Source organism: Labeo rohita, unplaced genomic scaffold (assembly GCF_022985175.1).
Source record: "Labeo rohita strain BAU-BD-2019 unplaced genomic scaffold, IGBB_LRoh.1.0 scaffold_352, whole genome shotgun sequence".
NCBI lineage: Eukaryota > Metazoa > Chordata > Actinopteri > Cypriniformes > Cyprinidae > Labeo > Labeo rohita.
In genome coordinates, this window is record NW_026129270.1 from 8,218 (window position 1) to 27,908 (window position 19,691).

Below are 19,691 nucleotides of genomic sequence, written 5' to 3' on the forward strand. Positions count from 1 at the left end.
GCGGGAGGAGTTTGTCCTGGGACCACACAAGGATCTGGTGCGCCAGCTTGTATAAGGGGCGCGAACACAGACCTCCCTGGTGGTTGAAGTAATAGACCACCGCTGTGTTGTCGGTGCGAACCAACACATGGTGGCCTATTAGGTCCGGAAGAAAGTGTTTCAACGCTCGAAACATGGCCAGCATCTCCAGGCAGTTGATGTGCCAAGTGAGATGGCGACTGCTCCACAGACCGCGGACGGGGTGGCCACTCATGACTGCACCCCAACCGGTGAGAGACGCATCCGTCGCTAGCGTTATGTGGCAACAAGGAGCTCCTAACACCGGGCCCTGAGACAGGAACCAAGGCTTCTTCCACATGTCTAAGGCACGTAAGCATTGCCGCGTGACCTTGATCATGCGGAATGGGTTTCCCCTCAGGGAGAACCCCTTGGTCCTGAGCCACCACTGTAGGGGTCTTATGTACAGCAGGCCAAAAGGTATCACGTTGGACGCAGCTGCCATCGGACCCAGCAGTCGCTGAAACTGCTTTACAGTGAGTGACCGGCCTTCTGTCACTCTCATGACTGCAGTGAGGATTGACTCGATCCGAGCAGGTGACAAACGTGCCTGCATCGTGGTCGAATCCCACACCCTGCCTAGATAAGTGGTTCTCTGTAATGGAGACAGCACACTCTTCTTGGCGTTCAGTCTCAACCCCAGCTCTTTCAAATGAGCAAGAACAACATCTCGATGTTGAACCGCCATGTGCTCTGATTGAGCCAGAATCAACCAATCGTCGATGTAATTGAGTGTGCGGATGCCCCAGAGTCGCAGCGGAGCCAGAGCAGCATCCACACACTTCGTGAAAGTGCGGGGGGAGAGTGCTAGGCCGAACGGAAGAACCCGATATTGGTATGCTTCGCCCCTGAAAGCAAACCTCAGGAGCTTCCTGTGTTGAGGAAGGATGGAGACATGGAAGTAAGCGTCTTTTAGATCTATCGTCACAAACCAGTCCTCGGACCTGATTTGTGACACCACTTGATTGATTGTCAGCATTTTGAACTTCAACCTCATAACTGAACGATTCAGTAGTCTCAGATCTAAAATGGGACGCAGGCCCCCATCCTTCTTCGGAACAATGAAGTACCGGCTGTAGAACCCGGACTCCCCGTCTTGAGGAGGGACCACCTCGATGGCCTCCTTCCTCAACAGAGTTTCTACTTCCTGTTCCATTACCAGACCCTGCTCGGGGCTCATCACAGTGGGAAAGACCCCGTTGAAAGGCAGCGGCGGAGCGCTACATTGGATGCGATAACCTCGCTCTACAGTGCGCAGGACCCATGCAGACACATTTGGCAGTAGTTTCCACGCTGCCAAATAATCTGCTAAGGGAGCCAGTCTCTCGAGACTGGCCTCTGGTGTTGTTTGAGCTGCTAGTTAGAGCTACTAGCTGCTGTAGAGACCCCCGCAGGGGTGGCGAGCTCCCTAGCTCCGCTACATTTCCGGGCGGAAGACTGAGGTATGGGCTCGCTGGAGACCGCTGCGCCCTGGAGCACCGGCAGGGTTGGCAGGCTGATCTCCCGAGGGCACTGATTTGTTCCCCAGAAGGGCCTGCCCTCAGAGGTCCTTGACCATAGGAGTCAGGATTCTCCTTATACGTACTGCCTCATAGGTCCGGGTAAAAGTGTTTCAGTACCTGAAACACGGCCAGCATCTCCAGGCAGCTGAAGTGCCAAGCTGGATGGTGACCGCTCCACAGACCGTGGGCGGGGTGGCCACTCATGACCACTCCCCAACCGGTGAGGGACGCGTCCGTCGCTAGCATTACGCGGCGACAAGGAGCTCCCAGCACTGGGCCCTGAGACAAGAACCAAGGTCTCCTCCACATGTCCAAGGCACGTAGGCATCGCCGCGTGACCGTGATCATGCAAAGCAGGTTTCCCCTCGGGGAACCCCCTTGGTCTTGAGACACCACTGCAGGCCACTGTCTCATGTACAGCAGGCCAAAAGGTATCACGTTGGACACAGCTGCCATCAGACCCAACAGTTATGAAACTGCTTCACAGTGAGTGCCTACTTTCACTCTCTTGACTGCCGCGAGGATGACTCGATCCGAGCAGGAAATAGACATGCCTGCATCGTGGTCGATCCCACACCACGCCTAGATAAGTGGTTCTCTGTAATGGAGAAAGCACACTTTTCTCTGCGTTCAGTCACAACCCCAGTTCTTTCATATGGGTGAGGACGACATCTCGATGCCGAACCGCCCATACCGACAAAAATGTCAATAAGGATCAGTATGCAGATGCCCTGGGAGCCACTTTTTTTTTTTTTTTTTTTAAGCTAAGCCAAAGCAGCATCCACACACTTAGCGAAAGTACAGGGTGAGAGTGCAATAAATTTAATTCCTCAGAATTAAATGACAATGGGAGAAGAGCTAAACATTCAAAATGCACGTCGTTTGTTTTTGTTTTTTTTGAATGAACACATTTGAATACAGTGAATACAGCCCGCCCCCTCAAGGGCAGACTGTACATGCTCAGCTCCAGAACAAACCACACATAAATCGCTTGAATCCCCGTTCCTGAATTTATTTATTTTTTAGAAGCGAGGGCAGGTAGAAACGAGCGATCTAATATGCAGTCAGCTCATATGCGGACAGCATCAATCTCCTCGGAGAAAGATAGCCGCAGCAGCGCGAGCTCTCACTCAGAGGGGGAAGAACCGCAGCGCGGGCTTCCGAGCCCCGAGAGAGAGCGCTAGATCTAAGTAGAAAGGCAGAGAGATGGCGGACCCGTCTCTAACCCGTTCACAGATCTATGCTGCGATCCCTACGGCCGCAGTCGCCGCTCTGCCTCGGCAAAATCGGGACCTGAGCCGCGGGGAAGCTCACGAAGACTCCCTCCTCGAAGAGAGTCCTCCGAGAGCGAGCGCAGCGAGAGCACGGGCCGTCAACTCCCTCTAGAGCTGACGCAGCCCGCTTCGCCGCGAGCTCTCATTCAAAGGGGGAAGAACCGCAGCGCGGGCTTCCGAACCCAGAAAGAGAGCGCTAGATCTAGGGAGAAAGGCAGAGATAGGGCGGACCCGTCTCTAACCCGTCCGTAGATCTATGTGCGATCCCCAGGGCCGCAGTCGCCGCTCTGCCTCGGCAAAGCGGGACCTGAGCCGCGGGGAAGTTCACGTGGTCTCAGTACTAACACCGTTATCTAGAGTGCATGTGTAGAAGTTATGAGGATTTCTCGTGTATTCAGCTGTGATAAACTCTCCTTTTGGATGGTGCTGTGAACCAATCAGTATTTTTCTAGCAGAATTCCTCCAGATGATCGTTTCACTGTACTCACATAGTAAATACACAACATCAGGGTTACCTTCAGTCTTCTCTTTTTTTATCATAGGTTTAGGGACCCGCTCTGTAAAAGAAATGTTGAAAAACTTCAATCCCACATAGCAATTGACATCTGGCCCAGCTCTGGGCCAAGCAAGGAGTTACACTCGGCCCAAGTGCAGCAAAGAATTACGGCCCTTGTTTGGCCCAGATCTGGACTACAGACATGAGCCACACATGAGCCATAACTGGCCCAAATCTCAGCCAAATAGTAACTTATAACCAGCCCTGAACTGAGCCAGAACAAGTTTTAATAGTGCTACCCAATCTCAGCCTTCAGTAAACCACATAGAGACCAGTCTTAAAACAGAAACCCCAAAACTGAGCCATGTCTAAAGGTGTAACTGTGTTTTACTGCTTATTGATGGATCCATGGCTGAGTTGGTTTTTGTTTTCCTTTTTTAGGCTCAGTTTTGTGGTTTCTGGTTAAAGACTGGACTCTATGTGGTTTACTGAAGGTTTGATTGGGTCCCAGATAGCAAGAGAGCAGGTGAAAACCATTGAATCAATGTTAAAAATAGTTGATTTGTCAATGTTAATGTCATTAAATCAATTAATGTTGAAAAAATGTTGACAATTCAACAAACCACCATTACTGTGATCAGTGATTGCTTTAGTTGGGTTCTTGATTTTTGCTTTTCATTAAATCGATTTTTGCTATAATGGTGTTTCAATGTAAACACTTATGCTACTGAAAAGAGATATTTTAAAATTAAGTTAAAGTAGATTACTTTTTGCAATGGGTGTCAACCAGCAATACAGTTGAGAAACAATTCTAAATAAGATTGATGAATGTCATTGTATGTCAGTGTATCACAAATGCAAAAAAAAAAAAAAAAACTGTGATATTTCATGGAAAGATTTAGACATGAACACTCAACATACAAACCGCAACAATGGTGACAATCACCAAACTAATTCAGATAAACAGATCAACTGCAATGCATGCTGGGAATCATGAATGACTTTTTACTATATTGATACCCAGCATGCATTTCTGCATAGAATTTTCTTTTGCTGACTGTCACCATTGTTGAGTTTCATACGTTGATTCTTGATGTCTAATTGATTCAGTAATTTAAAGATTTTTTTTTTTTTTCTGAATATTCTCTGTTAATTCATAAAAGTATAATAGCGGTTTTATTCAGCTTTAATTTCACACTGCAGTATCACACCATCATTCAAAAGCCCCACACACTTGTGAGCAATTCATTATATAACCTTGCAATGGTTACAGTCACCACCATCATATAATCTCAGCGGATCTTACTTTTCGTTGTTTCAAACAACATGTTTTCACACAATGTTACAAAAGACAAAGAAAATCTAATGTTAAAGTACAAAGAGTCAAGAGCCCAACTAAAGCGATCACTGATCACAACAATGGTGGTTTGTTGAAATTAAATTTTTTTTTCAACATTATTAGCAGGAGCAAAAGTTATATTAATTCAGTGTCATTAACATTGACAAATCAACTACTTTTAACATTGATTCAATGGTTGCTTGAGGGTAGCACTAATAAAACTTTTTCTGGCCCAGTTCAGGGCTGGTTATACATTACTAGTTGGCTGAGATTTGCGACAGTTATGGCTCATGTGTGGCTTACGTCTGTAGTCCAGATCTGGGCCAAACAAGGGCCGTAATTCTTTGCTGCACTTGGGCCGAGTGTAACTCCTTGCTTGGCCCAGAGCTGGGCCAAATATCAATTGCTATGTGGGATGTTGGTATCAGACTGTATTTATTACAAATCATACCTAGCACCATTGTACTATCATGTTTTTGGGACATGTATAATGATATTCTTGGAAATACTTTAGCACCATGGCATATTTTGTGGTACTGCCACAATACAGTGACAGTCATTCAGCACAATATGTACCATGGTACAGAATGATTACCACAGTTACAATGAACAAATACTTAAAAATGTAAAAAGAATACTTTTACACACAAAAGGAAAAAAAACAAAACAATATTGGTATTAAAAAAAGTTGACAGAATTACTAGCTATATTATATGTTAAGTAAAAATCATAATATAAATATTACACATTTACAGTAATAATATTAAGCAATATAATCAACATCCACTCACCCATAACAATCAAGCTGAATCTTTGTTCCTGCTCTTTACTGTTGATGTCAATGGTATAAATGCCACTATGTTCAACAGTTAAATTAGTTATAGTGATTTGTCCAGTTTTCTCATCAAGAATTGTGACGCCTTTGAATCTCGGATTCGGGATGTTAAAACCATCATCATCCCATTCAACTGCCTTGACAACACCCTTGCTTCTTTGTTTCCATATAATGCTGGTGACCGTAGGATTTATGATGGTTGGACGAAAAGAAACTTCATCACCCACTGCTTTCTTCACATTTTCTCCTAATAGATAAAATATGAGATAGTTAACGTTCAACCAGCAAGTCTCATTTATTCACTACTTCATTTACAAATTGTATATGATTATGTTATATTATAATATATTTTAAAACCAAACTGTTTTGGGCTCGACAGAAACAGATGTTGCTCCATCTTTGATAAAACATTAAAACATCATGTACCTGAAACAGCTTGTGTTTTGATAAACAACGCAGATGGTGACCAACATCAAGACATTTTTGTTACACACAGGACACGTTAATGCACTTTTCTTCTGTTTTGCTCAGAATGTTTTTTATACACCCAAGAAGGAGTGTAAGAACAGAGAATACAGAGGAAGTTTAAAAATAGAAACAGTGAACATGCAGCACTGGGTGCTATTGGTCGGTTGCAACTGCTACTGTCTTGTATACAATCATGGCAAATGCTTGATGTTTGACCCCCGTGATGTTCAGGAAGACCAGCAACCACGACCTACATTATGCACTACATAAAGCATGACATGCATATACACACAGTTCAGTTAAATAAAATTGCTCTCTTTAATGGTATTAAAATAAACATGCAAAGCAAACTGTCTGCACATGCCTGAAACTGTGTGTGTGTGTGTGTGTGTGTGTGTGTGTGTTATACAATACAGTACAAACCTGTGGATTAAATACTATATTATTATAGTTTTTAAATTATTATAGTTTTTAACTATTATATATGTATACTATGCTTTATAAAATGAGGCTTTATCTTCATACTTCCCTGAAGATTCCTTAAATGTCTGAATCTGAATCCTTTGTTTTAGTATGTTTGAGGATTTTATTCAAAATTATTTACATTATATTCATATTTTATTAGCTCATGCATTCCCTGCAAAACAAAAAACCTGTATCACATTATAGCGTGAAACAATCCCTTGGTATCTAAATTTAACAGAAAAATGCATCCTCTACTCTTCTATCCTCTATCCTCTAAAATTTGGTGTAGTTTATATGTTGTTTTTTCTTCTTAATATCTCATTTTTAGTAGCTTATTTATTTAAACAATCACCTACACACCTGCAAAACTCTCTGCTTGGTTCTCATCTTGTCACTCTTTAAAAATAGAGTACAGAATTTGCATGGAACAGTAGATTCATATATTCAGGATGTTCATGTTATTGCTTGGACGGAGCAATAACACCTTCTAAATTGCATGTGCAAATTCAGTCGAGTGATAAATTTAGTCCACTTCAAATTAATGCTGATGAACTGAATTTACAAAACAAACTATTTGCTAAAATAACCATATTATTATGTTTCTGGTGCAGTTCTGTCAGTCAGATGAATGTTGTGAAGATTGCATATGCTATTTTCTTTCAGAATCATCATTGGCTGGTGGAAAGGGAAAAAAAGGTGACATAAAAGTTTTTAATGAAAAATTAAGATACGGTAAAGGTGAGAATAATTACATTTTTGACACATTGTCGGTAATATCGCCAACGAAAATAAATCCCTAGGCGAACTGTTGTGCATCTCTGATCAACACACACGAATGAATCAAATTCACAAATCGAGTGAGTCAATGATGCAATGAGCCATTCTTAAAGGCAGTCACTGGCTTTCTTTCTGAATGAATCAGCCGTTTGAACTAATCGACTGAATGAATGACTGAATGTTTCACTTATTAACACAGCGATTTGCCACCATCTACTGCCATTTTAGTTTTTTTTTATTTAAAGAATTATTATTTTTTTTTAATCAATTCCTATTTCAATATTTATTTGTATTTTTGTATGTTGAATTAAAACATTTCTAAAGCTACTTTTTGGTAATGAATATTCATTGTTTTTCTATTTTAACACAATGATAACTTTAAATTATCTTTTAACTTTAACTTTACCTTTAATTAATTGGCACATGATGTGTTAATTAATTATTCTCATTAATTTGAGATTAATTTGATTAATTCAGCACAGTATGTAATTAATTCAAAAAAGAAAAAAAAAGAAAAGAAAAAAATATTGAAATTAAATACGTTTGCATGCATTTTATAAAAATACAATTGTTATACGACTATGGACCAAAATCAGAGGGTTAAGCACACAAATTACATGACATAATTATTCAGATTTTTTTTTTTTTTTTTTTTTTTTTTTTTTTAATTCTATAGCCTACATTTAAGGTATAAATTGAAATATGAATGCACCACTGCTGGATTGCTTCGCTGTTGTGATTTATTGCAGAAATCGGAATCTGAGCACAAATCTATGGTCTCAAACAAAGTGATTGTAAAATGCAGAAAAATGAGTGGGAACTGAAGTCTGTTGTTGATGTTCTGTACAAATAAACTAGTACATATTTCCTTTAGTGCATCACGTAAAGACAATCAATAGGAAATATGGTTGCCATTACAACTTCACAGGCTGGCCACTGCTCTCAGCTGTCATAAAAGCACTTGAATATTCCTATTTATGTTTAAGTTTTGCTAATAATTGTTAGATATTATTTTAATATTGTATTCATTTATTTAATTTTTTTGTGTAATAAAAATATTTAAAGCAGATGTGTGGTTTTCAGACAAATTTCCACCAATGAGATCAGTGGGTGGTCCACATCATTATGATGCTGCATTCCATTTTAGAATGTTCGTTGAGTAAATATGAGCGCAAAAGAATCAGGCATTTTGTGCCGAGTTTTGGCGAGTGATCGTGAGTACTATCCTCTTTACTCTTTGGGCATTTTTTATCTATATTTTCATAACTTGGAAAAATCTGCTTTGTGCATTGAGATTAACAAACACGTATGCTATAGAGTGGAGGTCCGTGTGCAAATTTTTAATGATGAAAAAATGACTGGTTTGAGCAATTTGTTTTTTTTTTTTTTTTTTTTTGTGGTTGATTGTTGATATTCTCCCATTCACAGATGATATCATCTTATGTTCTTGATATTTAATGAGGCATTCTAATAATATTTTCATCAACTTAACACTTTTCAGTATATTAAATCAACAGAACAAATGTTAGAGTGCCAAATATGACCATTTTAACCATTTATTTAATACAGAGCCATTATCTTGTCTTTGTGAGGAACTCTTTATTGTAAATTCTGAAAGCTAATATTGAAAGCTTTAGTAGTTTAATTACCTATTACAATGATTATATATGCATAGAAGGAGGTTTATACTTTTACATTATAAGCATCTGCGTTATGCATATTACTTGATTAACTAATAAAAACTCAGCTGATGGACCCCCACTGGGCATACACTGTAAAAAAAATAAAATAAAATAAAATAAATCCAGATTCTTATGTTTACTCAACTGTTTCCCCTTCTGTCATAGTGTTTTACAGCTAGAGAAGACAAAGTCAGTATTGTGTATTGTTACTTATTTGGATCATATATTACCATCACATCAAACATCAAAATTAATATGTCATCAGTGGGGAATGATGGAGGTTTCTTGTCCTTTATCTGAAGAGCCTGAGTATGTGGACCTCACCTCAGTGCAGTGGCGGGGATCAGTGGAGGCAGGAGAAACTTTATGCCCTACATCCCTGGTCTTCGGGGATGAATCTGAAAAGGCTGAGTCCCAGGACTCAGGCTTCCCAGATGAAACCTTGAAGACCAAGGAGCCATGGAGGCAGAAGAAGACACAGGGTGCACACGTGCCTATACCAAGAGGAGGGACCATGATACCTCATCTGTGGTCTTCAATGATGCATCCAAAAAGTCTGAGTCGTCGCACTCAGTCTTTTTTAGATGCAATAATGAAGACCATGGAGCACCAGAGGAAGTGGAGGCAGAAGAAGCCTCAGGGAGCATCTGTGCTTACTGGGTCTGAGAAGGCTGAGAGTGGGGACTCAGTATTCTCAAATAAAACATGGAAGACCACTATGCAGGGGAGGCAACAGCTTTAATGTAACAGTTATAATGTATTATAATACTGAGGTGCAGATCTTTGCGTATATTTGCATGAAGTACATAGTACTAAGTACTATGTAAAAGTGAAGAGGACGTAGAAGATCTTGTTGAAGATGTTTATTGCAGCTTAGCAGTGGCAAAGTACATGTTGTACCTTGGGTTCGGAGTCAGAATGAACCTAGAACATCCTAAGCTCAAACCTTTTATACAGTCAAAGTTTACTACCCTTAATGTAAATGAAGTTGTTCCTTACGTCACAGCTGTGGTCTGTATGTTAACTAAGTTCTGACACCTCTTTGTCTGAGATGGTTCTCAGGGTCCCACACCCGCTTCCATGCTACAATGGGTCACCATTTGCTCAGGATGTAATCATCTCAAGTGGTCTAGAAACAACATAACTGTTGACTTTCTTCTTCTCTATAATAATTAAGCCATTTTGGGAAATTAACATGATCAAACATATATTGTGGAATGGAGTGGAATCTGGGTCGAGGCAGACTATAATTTCTTACAATTATAAATAGCAAAAAATCCTGCTATTTTAACAGTGTAAATAGCATCTAATTGCTATTTACTGTAATATCAGTATTTTTTATACAAATCATAACTTGTGTGTGCCAGTGCACTTCCCCAGCGGGCGGCAGCTAATGTGACTTTATCCCATATGTTAAAGTAAAATCATAATAAAAATATTATGTTTTTAGAGTAATAATATTAAATTATACCATCAACATCCACTCACCCATAACAATCAAGCTGAATCTATGTTCCTACTCTTTATTGTTGATGTCAATGGTATAAATGCCACCATGTTTGACAATTAAATTAGTTAAAATGATTTGTCCAGTTTTCTCATTAAGAATTGTGTTGATTTTGAATTTCTGATTTGGGATGTTAAAACCATCATTATCCCATTCAACTGCCTTGACAACAACTCCACTGCTGTTTTTGTGTTTCCATATAATGCTGGTGACAGGAGAATCTATTATGTCTGGATGAAAAGAAACTTCATCACCCACTGCTTTCTTCACGTTTTCACCTAATAGATAATATATGAGAGTGTTAGTTAACGTTCAACAAGAAAGACTCATTCATTTACTACTATATGTAATTAGGTTATATTATAATATATAAACCAAACTGCATCAGGGTTGACAGAAACAGATGTTGCGCCATCTTTGATAAAATCTGAAAACATTACAAAACCTGAATTTTTCTCAATGTCTTTTACACACCCAAGATGGAGTGTAAGAACAAAGATTATAGAAGTTCGAAAACCGCAATCATACAGCATTGCGTGCTACTGGTTGGCTGCAACTGCTGTCTTGTGTATGGTGTGTTCATGGGAAATGCTTCATGTTTGACATGAATGTATGTCTGTGTTCAGAAAGACTAGCTACCATGATCTACAGTAGGGCTGCCAACTGTTGAGTTCATATGGAGTGCAAGGCAGGGGTTGTGTTAGTTGGGGTTGTTTCATAAAAAAAAAAAAAAAAATGAAGAGAAGAGAAAAAGCCCTATCAGCAGAGTTTTGTCTGGACATGCCTAGTAGTTAACGTCATGATGACTAGTATTGTCTTTTAATCATAAAATTATTGTAAATAATTGTAAATAACTGTTGCAGTCCTGCAAAACTAACTTTTCACCACAACAAGAAAGGCAAAGCACAGCGAGAGAACTGTGAGATGTACAAGTCATTACATTCACAAATAATTTTAACCACATTTAAAAAATATTTTGATACGAAAATTCTAATATTTTTCAGTTAATCATAGTCTGCATTTACATTGCTTAATTCACATCAATTTTGACAAATTATTTTTGGTTGAATGCTTATCACTACAGTACGTCAGTCACTGCAGTTCTGAAAGTGAATCACAAGGGGTCCTGCTTGTGATTTCTCAATGCTACAAAAACAAGTTGTAAATAGAAACTTTTTAAGCTTTCCAGAGCAAAATCACAAATACACGCTGGAGTCTTTAGCATCTCTTTCGTTATTTTGCTAATATTGTGTTATTACAGTTTTAACTGAGGGTGCTTTTCACAGTGTGAGAAAACTGATGTGTGGTGTGAGAGTGTGAGAACCATGACAGTTTGGGGTCTCATGCTGCATGCATGAGAAGTGACCACAAAAATATTTCCAGTGCAGATCTTGCTCTTCTCAATATTCTTGACGTCCCTCTTTGAAGTATTTGCATGGAACAGTAGATTCATATATTTAGGATGTTCATATTATTCATAAAAGCTAGAATGTTTTTAGCAGATGATAAGCACAGATGAGAGAAAGAAAACACATTTCAAATGTTTCAAAAGATTAAACAAAATATCTCATTGTGAAAAGGCATTATATTCAGGACAAGAGTGAAAAACACACATCCAGTTACACATTGATTTATGTTATTGCTACTAAATGTGTCTGGTTATGTATGTAACCATGTTTCCCTGAGAAGGGAACAAGACACTGCACCCACTGTGGGGTAACACCTACAGCGCGATTTGTGTCTGAAGCATACATCTAAACATATCAATAACACTGGCAGTCGACAGCCTATGACATCACTACCAGTGTGACCACAGCGTAGTGTTCAGGCCAATCAGACACACAGCTGTTCATTTGGTTTACTAAATCAATTATTCATTAAATTGACAAATAATCACTGGCTGCCGGGACGTCTCCAATGGTCCACCAAGCCCCTGGTTATCATGGCAACTAGAATACCTCGGCCAGATCAGATAAACTTTACAACCTACAAGTATGTAGAGAGAATCTTCCCCTACTTAAATCTCTCTAAAACAGAAACATACTGCTATAGGAAATGACTTCTTTTATTCATTCACAGATAAACCTATCCTTGACCTTCCTAGCACACATAGCCCAAGGTCATTATGTATAGTATTACTGCCTTGTATTCTGTGTTTTTCATTGTATTCTGTTGTATGCATCTGTTATGTTAGATCTCTAGTGTAGTGTAACTTACCTATGCCATGTTTGGTCTCTTTAAATTCGAATTTGGATGACATAAAAGATGGTGTATATTATATGTTGATACCTATGCAACCTACGCAAGTGTTTTAAAAATCCTTAGTAGTTTTTGCATCATGACCCAATCGAATTACATACGCAAAATACCATGCTCACAGACAAAGAGTCATAAACTTTCTCTCCAAAAGTGAAGGCATAGCCCCTATAGACATTAAAGGCATCAAACGAGTGATCGCCTCTCTCTTCTTCCTCCTCTCTCTTCTGCAAAATCTTTGATCGCTGCCCGTGTGGAAGGACTCGCGGGAAGCCTGAGCCGACACAGGGCGTGCCCGGCAGGCCCCAAGATATAGAGCTGTGTCTCTCAAGCACAAAGAGCCGGATATTTTCACTCAACCCTGGAATTCATCTTCATGAAATGTCCTCGAACAGACATTTCTCTCCTCTGTGTTTTTTTTTTAGTTTTCTTCACTCGTCTTACATGAGTGACTCACCTCAGTCAGTCAGGGGTTCTTTTAGAACCTAAGAGGATGAGGAGGATGAGCTAGAACTCGTCGGGACTTCGCAGCCAGTCTTTCCATTCCCCAAAGATCACAGGACTTCAGCTGGGTCCCTCTCAGCTCTTGGTTCTTCTTCACTTCTTCACATGGGAAGAAACTCCCAGTCACCATCGAGTCAGAACATCTTTAGAGTTCATCACTCTCCGGACCCAGAAGAACGTGATCACGATTCCAAAACCACCACTGCTCCAAACCATCAAGACCTTCCCCCGAGACTGCATTCGGACACTTGTTCAATGACCAAGGCAATGCAAGTATCGTACATTTAACTAAACAAAACAGAGGTATAGTATAAGCTGTAGACAGCACTGATGGTTTCACTCAGTTGGTTAACTGACTCTTTTCATAGCTTCATGATCGTGTCTCTCTAATGGCTTTTCACTGACCCTTCCCCCATGTATGAGTGATTTCGTGTTTGTTTTATGTGTCAGTCCTTCGTTAATAAAACTCCTGTGCACAAATTACACAAGTTTTGATTCTGATTCTGCCTTGTAAATTAATGTCCCTTTACGATTCCGATTCGAGCTACATGCTCTAATGCAATGGTACTTTAAGAAAGTTATTTTTTGTGGCCAAGAAAATATCATTTCTTAGAGTTGATATAAAAATTATACTGAATGTTCACTGGACGAACAGATTAGTTGATGGAAAATTAATTCTGCTACAATTACTACTGGCAGCTGATATAAATAATTTTAATTAATCATAATTAACTGTAATTATACTGTACATTTCCCTTTTGAGCTACCTCACTACAACAGTATAAAAGAGCGCTGGGAGAACACATCATCCGCTTCTTCGTCTTGTATCCGAAACATGGAGAGGCTTCTAGAGGATGCAGTGACTCATAACCAACTCCACTAACATAATGGAAGTTGCCCCTGGGACACTCTAATGGCTGTCAGTGACATTATCCCCTTCGGCCAAAGGCCTGAGGAGATTCGGAATTGATAAAATTCAAACAATACCCAACCGTAGTAGCAACACCTTAATCAGGAAAGTATCAAAAAGGATACATAAGTGGAGCCCAAGGTGAAACAGGGGCCTGAACCAACTCAGAAAAAGGGTATGGTGTTGGATTTTACCATACCATAAAGGATTTTAGAAAAGTGTGCAGAGCCCTGGGGAGCAGAGAACTCAACAATAGGGATGAGAGGGAGACTCAAACACTCAGGAGGGAGCAGTGTGCTCATAGGTGACCCTCTGGAGTAAGAGGAGCACTACTTGATCTCACCATGAGAGCAGCCTAAAGAGGGCAAAGAAAGGCCTGACCGCCTAACATGACTGTCCTGCGGAAAGCTTCAAGGAATGCAGGACCTGGTGAGAGCAAGCTCAAAGGTAACCCTCTAGGGTGAGGGGAGCATTGCTAGTGTCGATCAACATGGTAAATCATCAGGGAGGCAGCAAGAATTTCAGCGGTTCAGCTCGACCGCTAGTGAGCGGTCATAGCCCAAGGGCAAATTCCTAGCTCTCGAGTAGACAGGAGGACTCACAGGTTCTGCCCAGGAGTGGCGAGTTCATAAAAGAGCCTCCCACAGTGAAGGGAGCACAGTCATCCTCAGGGAGCAGATTGACTGCAAAACATGACATCAGAAACGTGATCCAGCATAGAAGGGAATCACAAATTTCACAAGGAGTTTTCTGGATCGACTCTCAGGTCCTCAAGGCTCAAACTGGGAGTGATAGGCTCATAGCTGGCCCTCACAATAAGGGGAGCAGTTCCTAGCTTGACCAGGAGTCAGCACTAGACTAGGAGGCAGTTCAGCATGGCCTGATGAGAAACCATACACTGTTATAGCCGAGCGTAGTCTTACGCGTAGTCTAATAGCATAGTCTTACTTGGTGGGAGGGCTTTACTGGGCAGAACTGGCAGGGAGCTCAGGTAAGGTTTCTAGTGTTGTGACTGGACTAACAGGACAGATAACAGGTTCACTGGTGGTAACAGGATAGACAGGTGGTTCAAAATCAGACTCATTAACAGAAACCTGATAAGCAGACAATTCCAAACAGGATGTATCGGCAGAGGTAGGGTGAGCAGCCTGTACCAAACCAAGAGCATTGACTGGAACTGAACTAACAAGAGTATTCACTCATTGACTGAAACTGGGCAAGTAGATAGTACAACATCAGGATTGTCAGTGGGATCGGAACAGACAGGTGATTCAACATCAGGCTCATTAACTCCCTGGGGTTGATGGTCACACCGGCATGACCAGCTGACGTTTTTTAAGATCAGTGCGAAAGACACTAAAATAATCTGTTGATTTTGGTCACACAAATAAGTGTTATAAGCACAGCATGTTAGCGCCCACATTGTCGTAAACAAAGCTTGAGGATTCATCAAGTTTATCTCGGCTACTGTTCGTTTCTGGAAAAAGACGCACTGAGAGGAATAGCAGAATTTACCTTCAGAAAAAAAGAAGACACACTGAGAGGAATAACACAGAATTCACCACAGATAAAAAACACAACGCGACGCGCGGCTGATCCAGAGAAAGAGATCAGTCTGATGTTCATTTTTGCGTTAGTTAACGTGTTATTTTGACATAAGTTTGAACACATTTACTAGCTTGGTTTTTCCTAAACTATGATTCCTGGCTAAAAGGTTTGAAATCGAGTGAAACATTTTGAAAATGATAGGTAGTTCATTGTATCTAAATTTCTTACGACATGATGAACTTTTCATGTTCTATATAATATAAGACAAAATATGATATAAAAGCAATATGAGTGTACACTGTAACATGATGAATGCTACGAGTCTAAGTATGTCTAGATCATGTCTATTATTAATACTCTGTTCTCAAATAGAGTTTTATAATGTGCTAAAAGATAATTTGTTTCTTTTTATATAGTACAAAGTATGCGTGAATCTGTGACTACAAGATCGTTATATACAGATTCTTCTGATATTAACATGCTCAGAGATGTTTTTTGTTTTTGTTTTTAGTGATCTGATACCTGCACCACAGATGAATCTTGCTGATTTTTACTGGAGTCCCTTCAAACAGTTTTATTCTGAAAGCACTGTACCAACATCAGATGTTATTCTTCACTGGTTTTCTATGGTAAAATAAGCTCTGTGACTATGTTTTTTTTTTTTTTTTTTAAATCTTGAATCCATGGAAAGAAGCAGCAAACACTTAAATATCAGGTATGGTTTACTAGTTTCACTTGCTGAACAGGAATGACACAATGTCTGTTCACATCTCTGTGGTTAGGTCAGTGAGTACAATAATAATCTTTGACCATCATTATGTATGTTTTGATTATATTGTTTTGTAAATAAAATACAAATGACCAAAACCCTCCTCACATTCTTTGTTACCTGCCTCATAGTGACAGTCACACTGATGGGCCATTAGGGGACGGCCTTTTGTCTCTCAGGAGTGAATAACTAAATATTAATGGCCATTATCCCTCCCTCGCATACAGCTTTCTATCACAAAACACGTCTTAGAAAATTTACATCAATATATTGTTTTCTGTGAAAGAGTAAGCACGATCATTTTCACATCATATTCTAGCCTACAAGAGTGATTACTCAAAAGCCTTGTTCAGGACTATTCAGTATGAGTTTTATGGCCTTATTTTAGCTACATTTATTTTCCCCAAATTTACTAACCATCTTTTTTTTTCTAAAAAATGCAAACATGTACATCTATCTTGCTCACATAATATTGTATATTGTAGCACCATTTGTGTTGAATACAAAAAAATTATATGTTGGCCAGTAGTATAAGCAGCTGAAATGAGCACAAATGTCAGGGCATGTCAAAACATCTAAAGGGCCCCAAAATCACCTCAGACTCCAGAGGGTTAAGAGATATGGAACAGACAGATAATACAAAGACAGATTCATGGACTGATTCTGGATAACCTGACAGTTCATAATCAGCCTCCATGGCTAATTCAGAATGGGAAGAGAGTTCAAAGATGGCCTCCATCGCCGTTACAGGATGGGCAGAGAGTTCATAGATGGCCTCCTTAGCCGTGACAGGACAGACAGGACGAGAGTTCATAAATGGGCACCACTACCATGACCAGAGCCGAAGTGAAATATGTCACCTCAGGAGGTTCTGCAGCATATGCCGCCACCTCTGTAGAATCTGGAGCAGGCACTGCCACCTCTGGAATTTTGCAGCCTCAGCCGTAACCTCTGGAGGATTTGAAGCAGGCAATGCCATTACTGGAGGTTCTGCATCCTCAGCCGCCATCTCTGGAAATCTACCTGCTGACGTCACTGGCTCTGGAACATTGGCGGTACTGTACGCAGCCCAAACACACCATAAAGCGACTCCCGGTATGTGAAGCGCTGCAGACATGGTGATCGCTTCAGGGTCAGAAGATAATGGAGGTTCCAAATTATGTCCTGCCCCTGACAAAGAAGGTCTCTACTTATGGAGATTCAACAGGCAGGGGCTGGTGACACAGCCAGCAACTCCAGGCAGTTGATGTGCCAGTGGGCCCTTGCATGTAGCGCCCAAGCCTGTCACCTGAAACCTTATTTTAGGGACACTCCCACCAATAGAAATACAAGGTCCATCCGAGGACTGAAAGTGCAGTCACAGATTCTGTATGTTGGCCATACAATGTGTGAGCTGGCACCATCTCATCTTGGGAATTGAACATGAAGCCAGTTCTGCAGCTTTCTCATATGCATCAACCCAGTGGTGTTACTGCACCTGAGGATGCCATATGCCCCAAGAGCCTTTGAATATATTTGAGAGGAAAAATCTCCACACAAAGAAAAGGGATGCTATGCACAGGGGAGATTAATCTTTCCCGAGTTGACCCAAAGTCCCAATCAGGCTAGGTGCTGGAACAGGTCCCTATGTGCACAAAACAACTCTTGAGAGAGATATTAGCCAGTCATCAAGGTAGTTGAGGATGCCAATGCCTACTTTTCTCAACAAGGGCAAGAGCAGCCTCAGCGTCTTTCCTAATCTTGAAAAGAGACAGAAACAACCCAAAAGGGGAGGAGCTGCCTGTGCTGCAAAAGGATCTAGACATGAAAGTCTATAGCTGAAAATAAACTATGGTGTCAGACACAAGTCAGCAAGTGTCTGTGCCTATGCATCTTGATCGGGAGCTTGTGCAAGGCCTAATTCAGTATTCACAGGTCTAAGATGGATCTCAATACACCTTCTTTCTCGGGTACAATGAAGTAATGGCTGTAAACCCTTCTTTATCTTAGCCAGAAGGACAGACTCTATCATGTACTTTGATAGAAGGGCTGCAATCTCTGCCTGAAGGACAGCAGAATCCTTGGTCTTGTATCTGGGGTGGATGCTGGGAAAACCGATTTGATAACTTTAGATGGTTTTGGAGTTTAATTGATTTTAAAGGATATAATGTTATAAATAAAAATTACCAAAAGAATGACCCCAAAAACAAACCTTGTGCATTATAGGGAATAATATTATGAGCAATTTGCACTTGGTTTCATACTTATAGGTGAAACATTGGAGGTTACTGGATTTTAATAGACGTGTTGCCTGATTGACTGTTTCCTGATCTTCTACCTGTCTTGGATTACTCTTTGTCTTGCTGGTTCAGACTCTGGTTGCCCCTCGTATGGACTATAGTCTGTCTGTTGGAACACCCGTTTGCCTCGCCCTTTGGATTATGTTTGGCGTTGATTGACCCACGTCTGTTTACCGGACTACTCTTTGTCTTGTCTTCAACATACCTGTTTGCCATTGTCTGACCCAGACAATTAAATAAATTATTAAATAAAATTAAATAAAGATTTGCATATGGATCCGTACGTTTCTCTCAGTCGCTCCTTGACAATAGGGAATAATATGAGTTTAATGGTTTTTAATGGATACAATGGTCTATATTGGTCTAACAATTTTTTTTGAAAATAGGCTCATTTTCCAACTCCCCTAGAGTTAAACCGTTGAGTTTTACCGTTTTTGAATCCATTCAGCCGATCTCCGAATTTGGCGGTAGCACTTTTAGCACAGCTTAGCACAGATCATTGACTCTGATTAGACCATTAGCATCTCGTTCAAAAATGACCAAAGAGTTTAGATATTTTTTCTATTTAAAACTTGACCCTTCTGTAGTTACATCGTGTGCTAAGAGTGACAGAAAATTAAAAGGTGTGATTTTCTAGACCGATATGGCTAGGAACTATACTCTTATTTCGGCGTAATAATCAAGGCACTTTGCTGACGTACCATGGGTGCAGCAGGCGCAATGATATTATGCAGTGCCTGAAAATAGACTAACTTCTGTCAACATAACCATCGTGACCGCCTGCTTGCACAGGGAGACTATTTTCAGGCGCTGTGTAATATAATTGCGCCTGCTGCACCCATGGTACGGGCTTGTAAGCTATGCTAAAAGTGCTACCGCCAGACCCAGAGATCGGCTGAATGGATTCGAAAACGGTAAAACTCAACTGTTTAACTCTAGGGGAGTTGGAAAATGAGCCTATTTTTTTTTTTTTTTTTAAAAAGTGGACTGTTCCTTTAAATTGTTTAACTCATTTATATGACT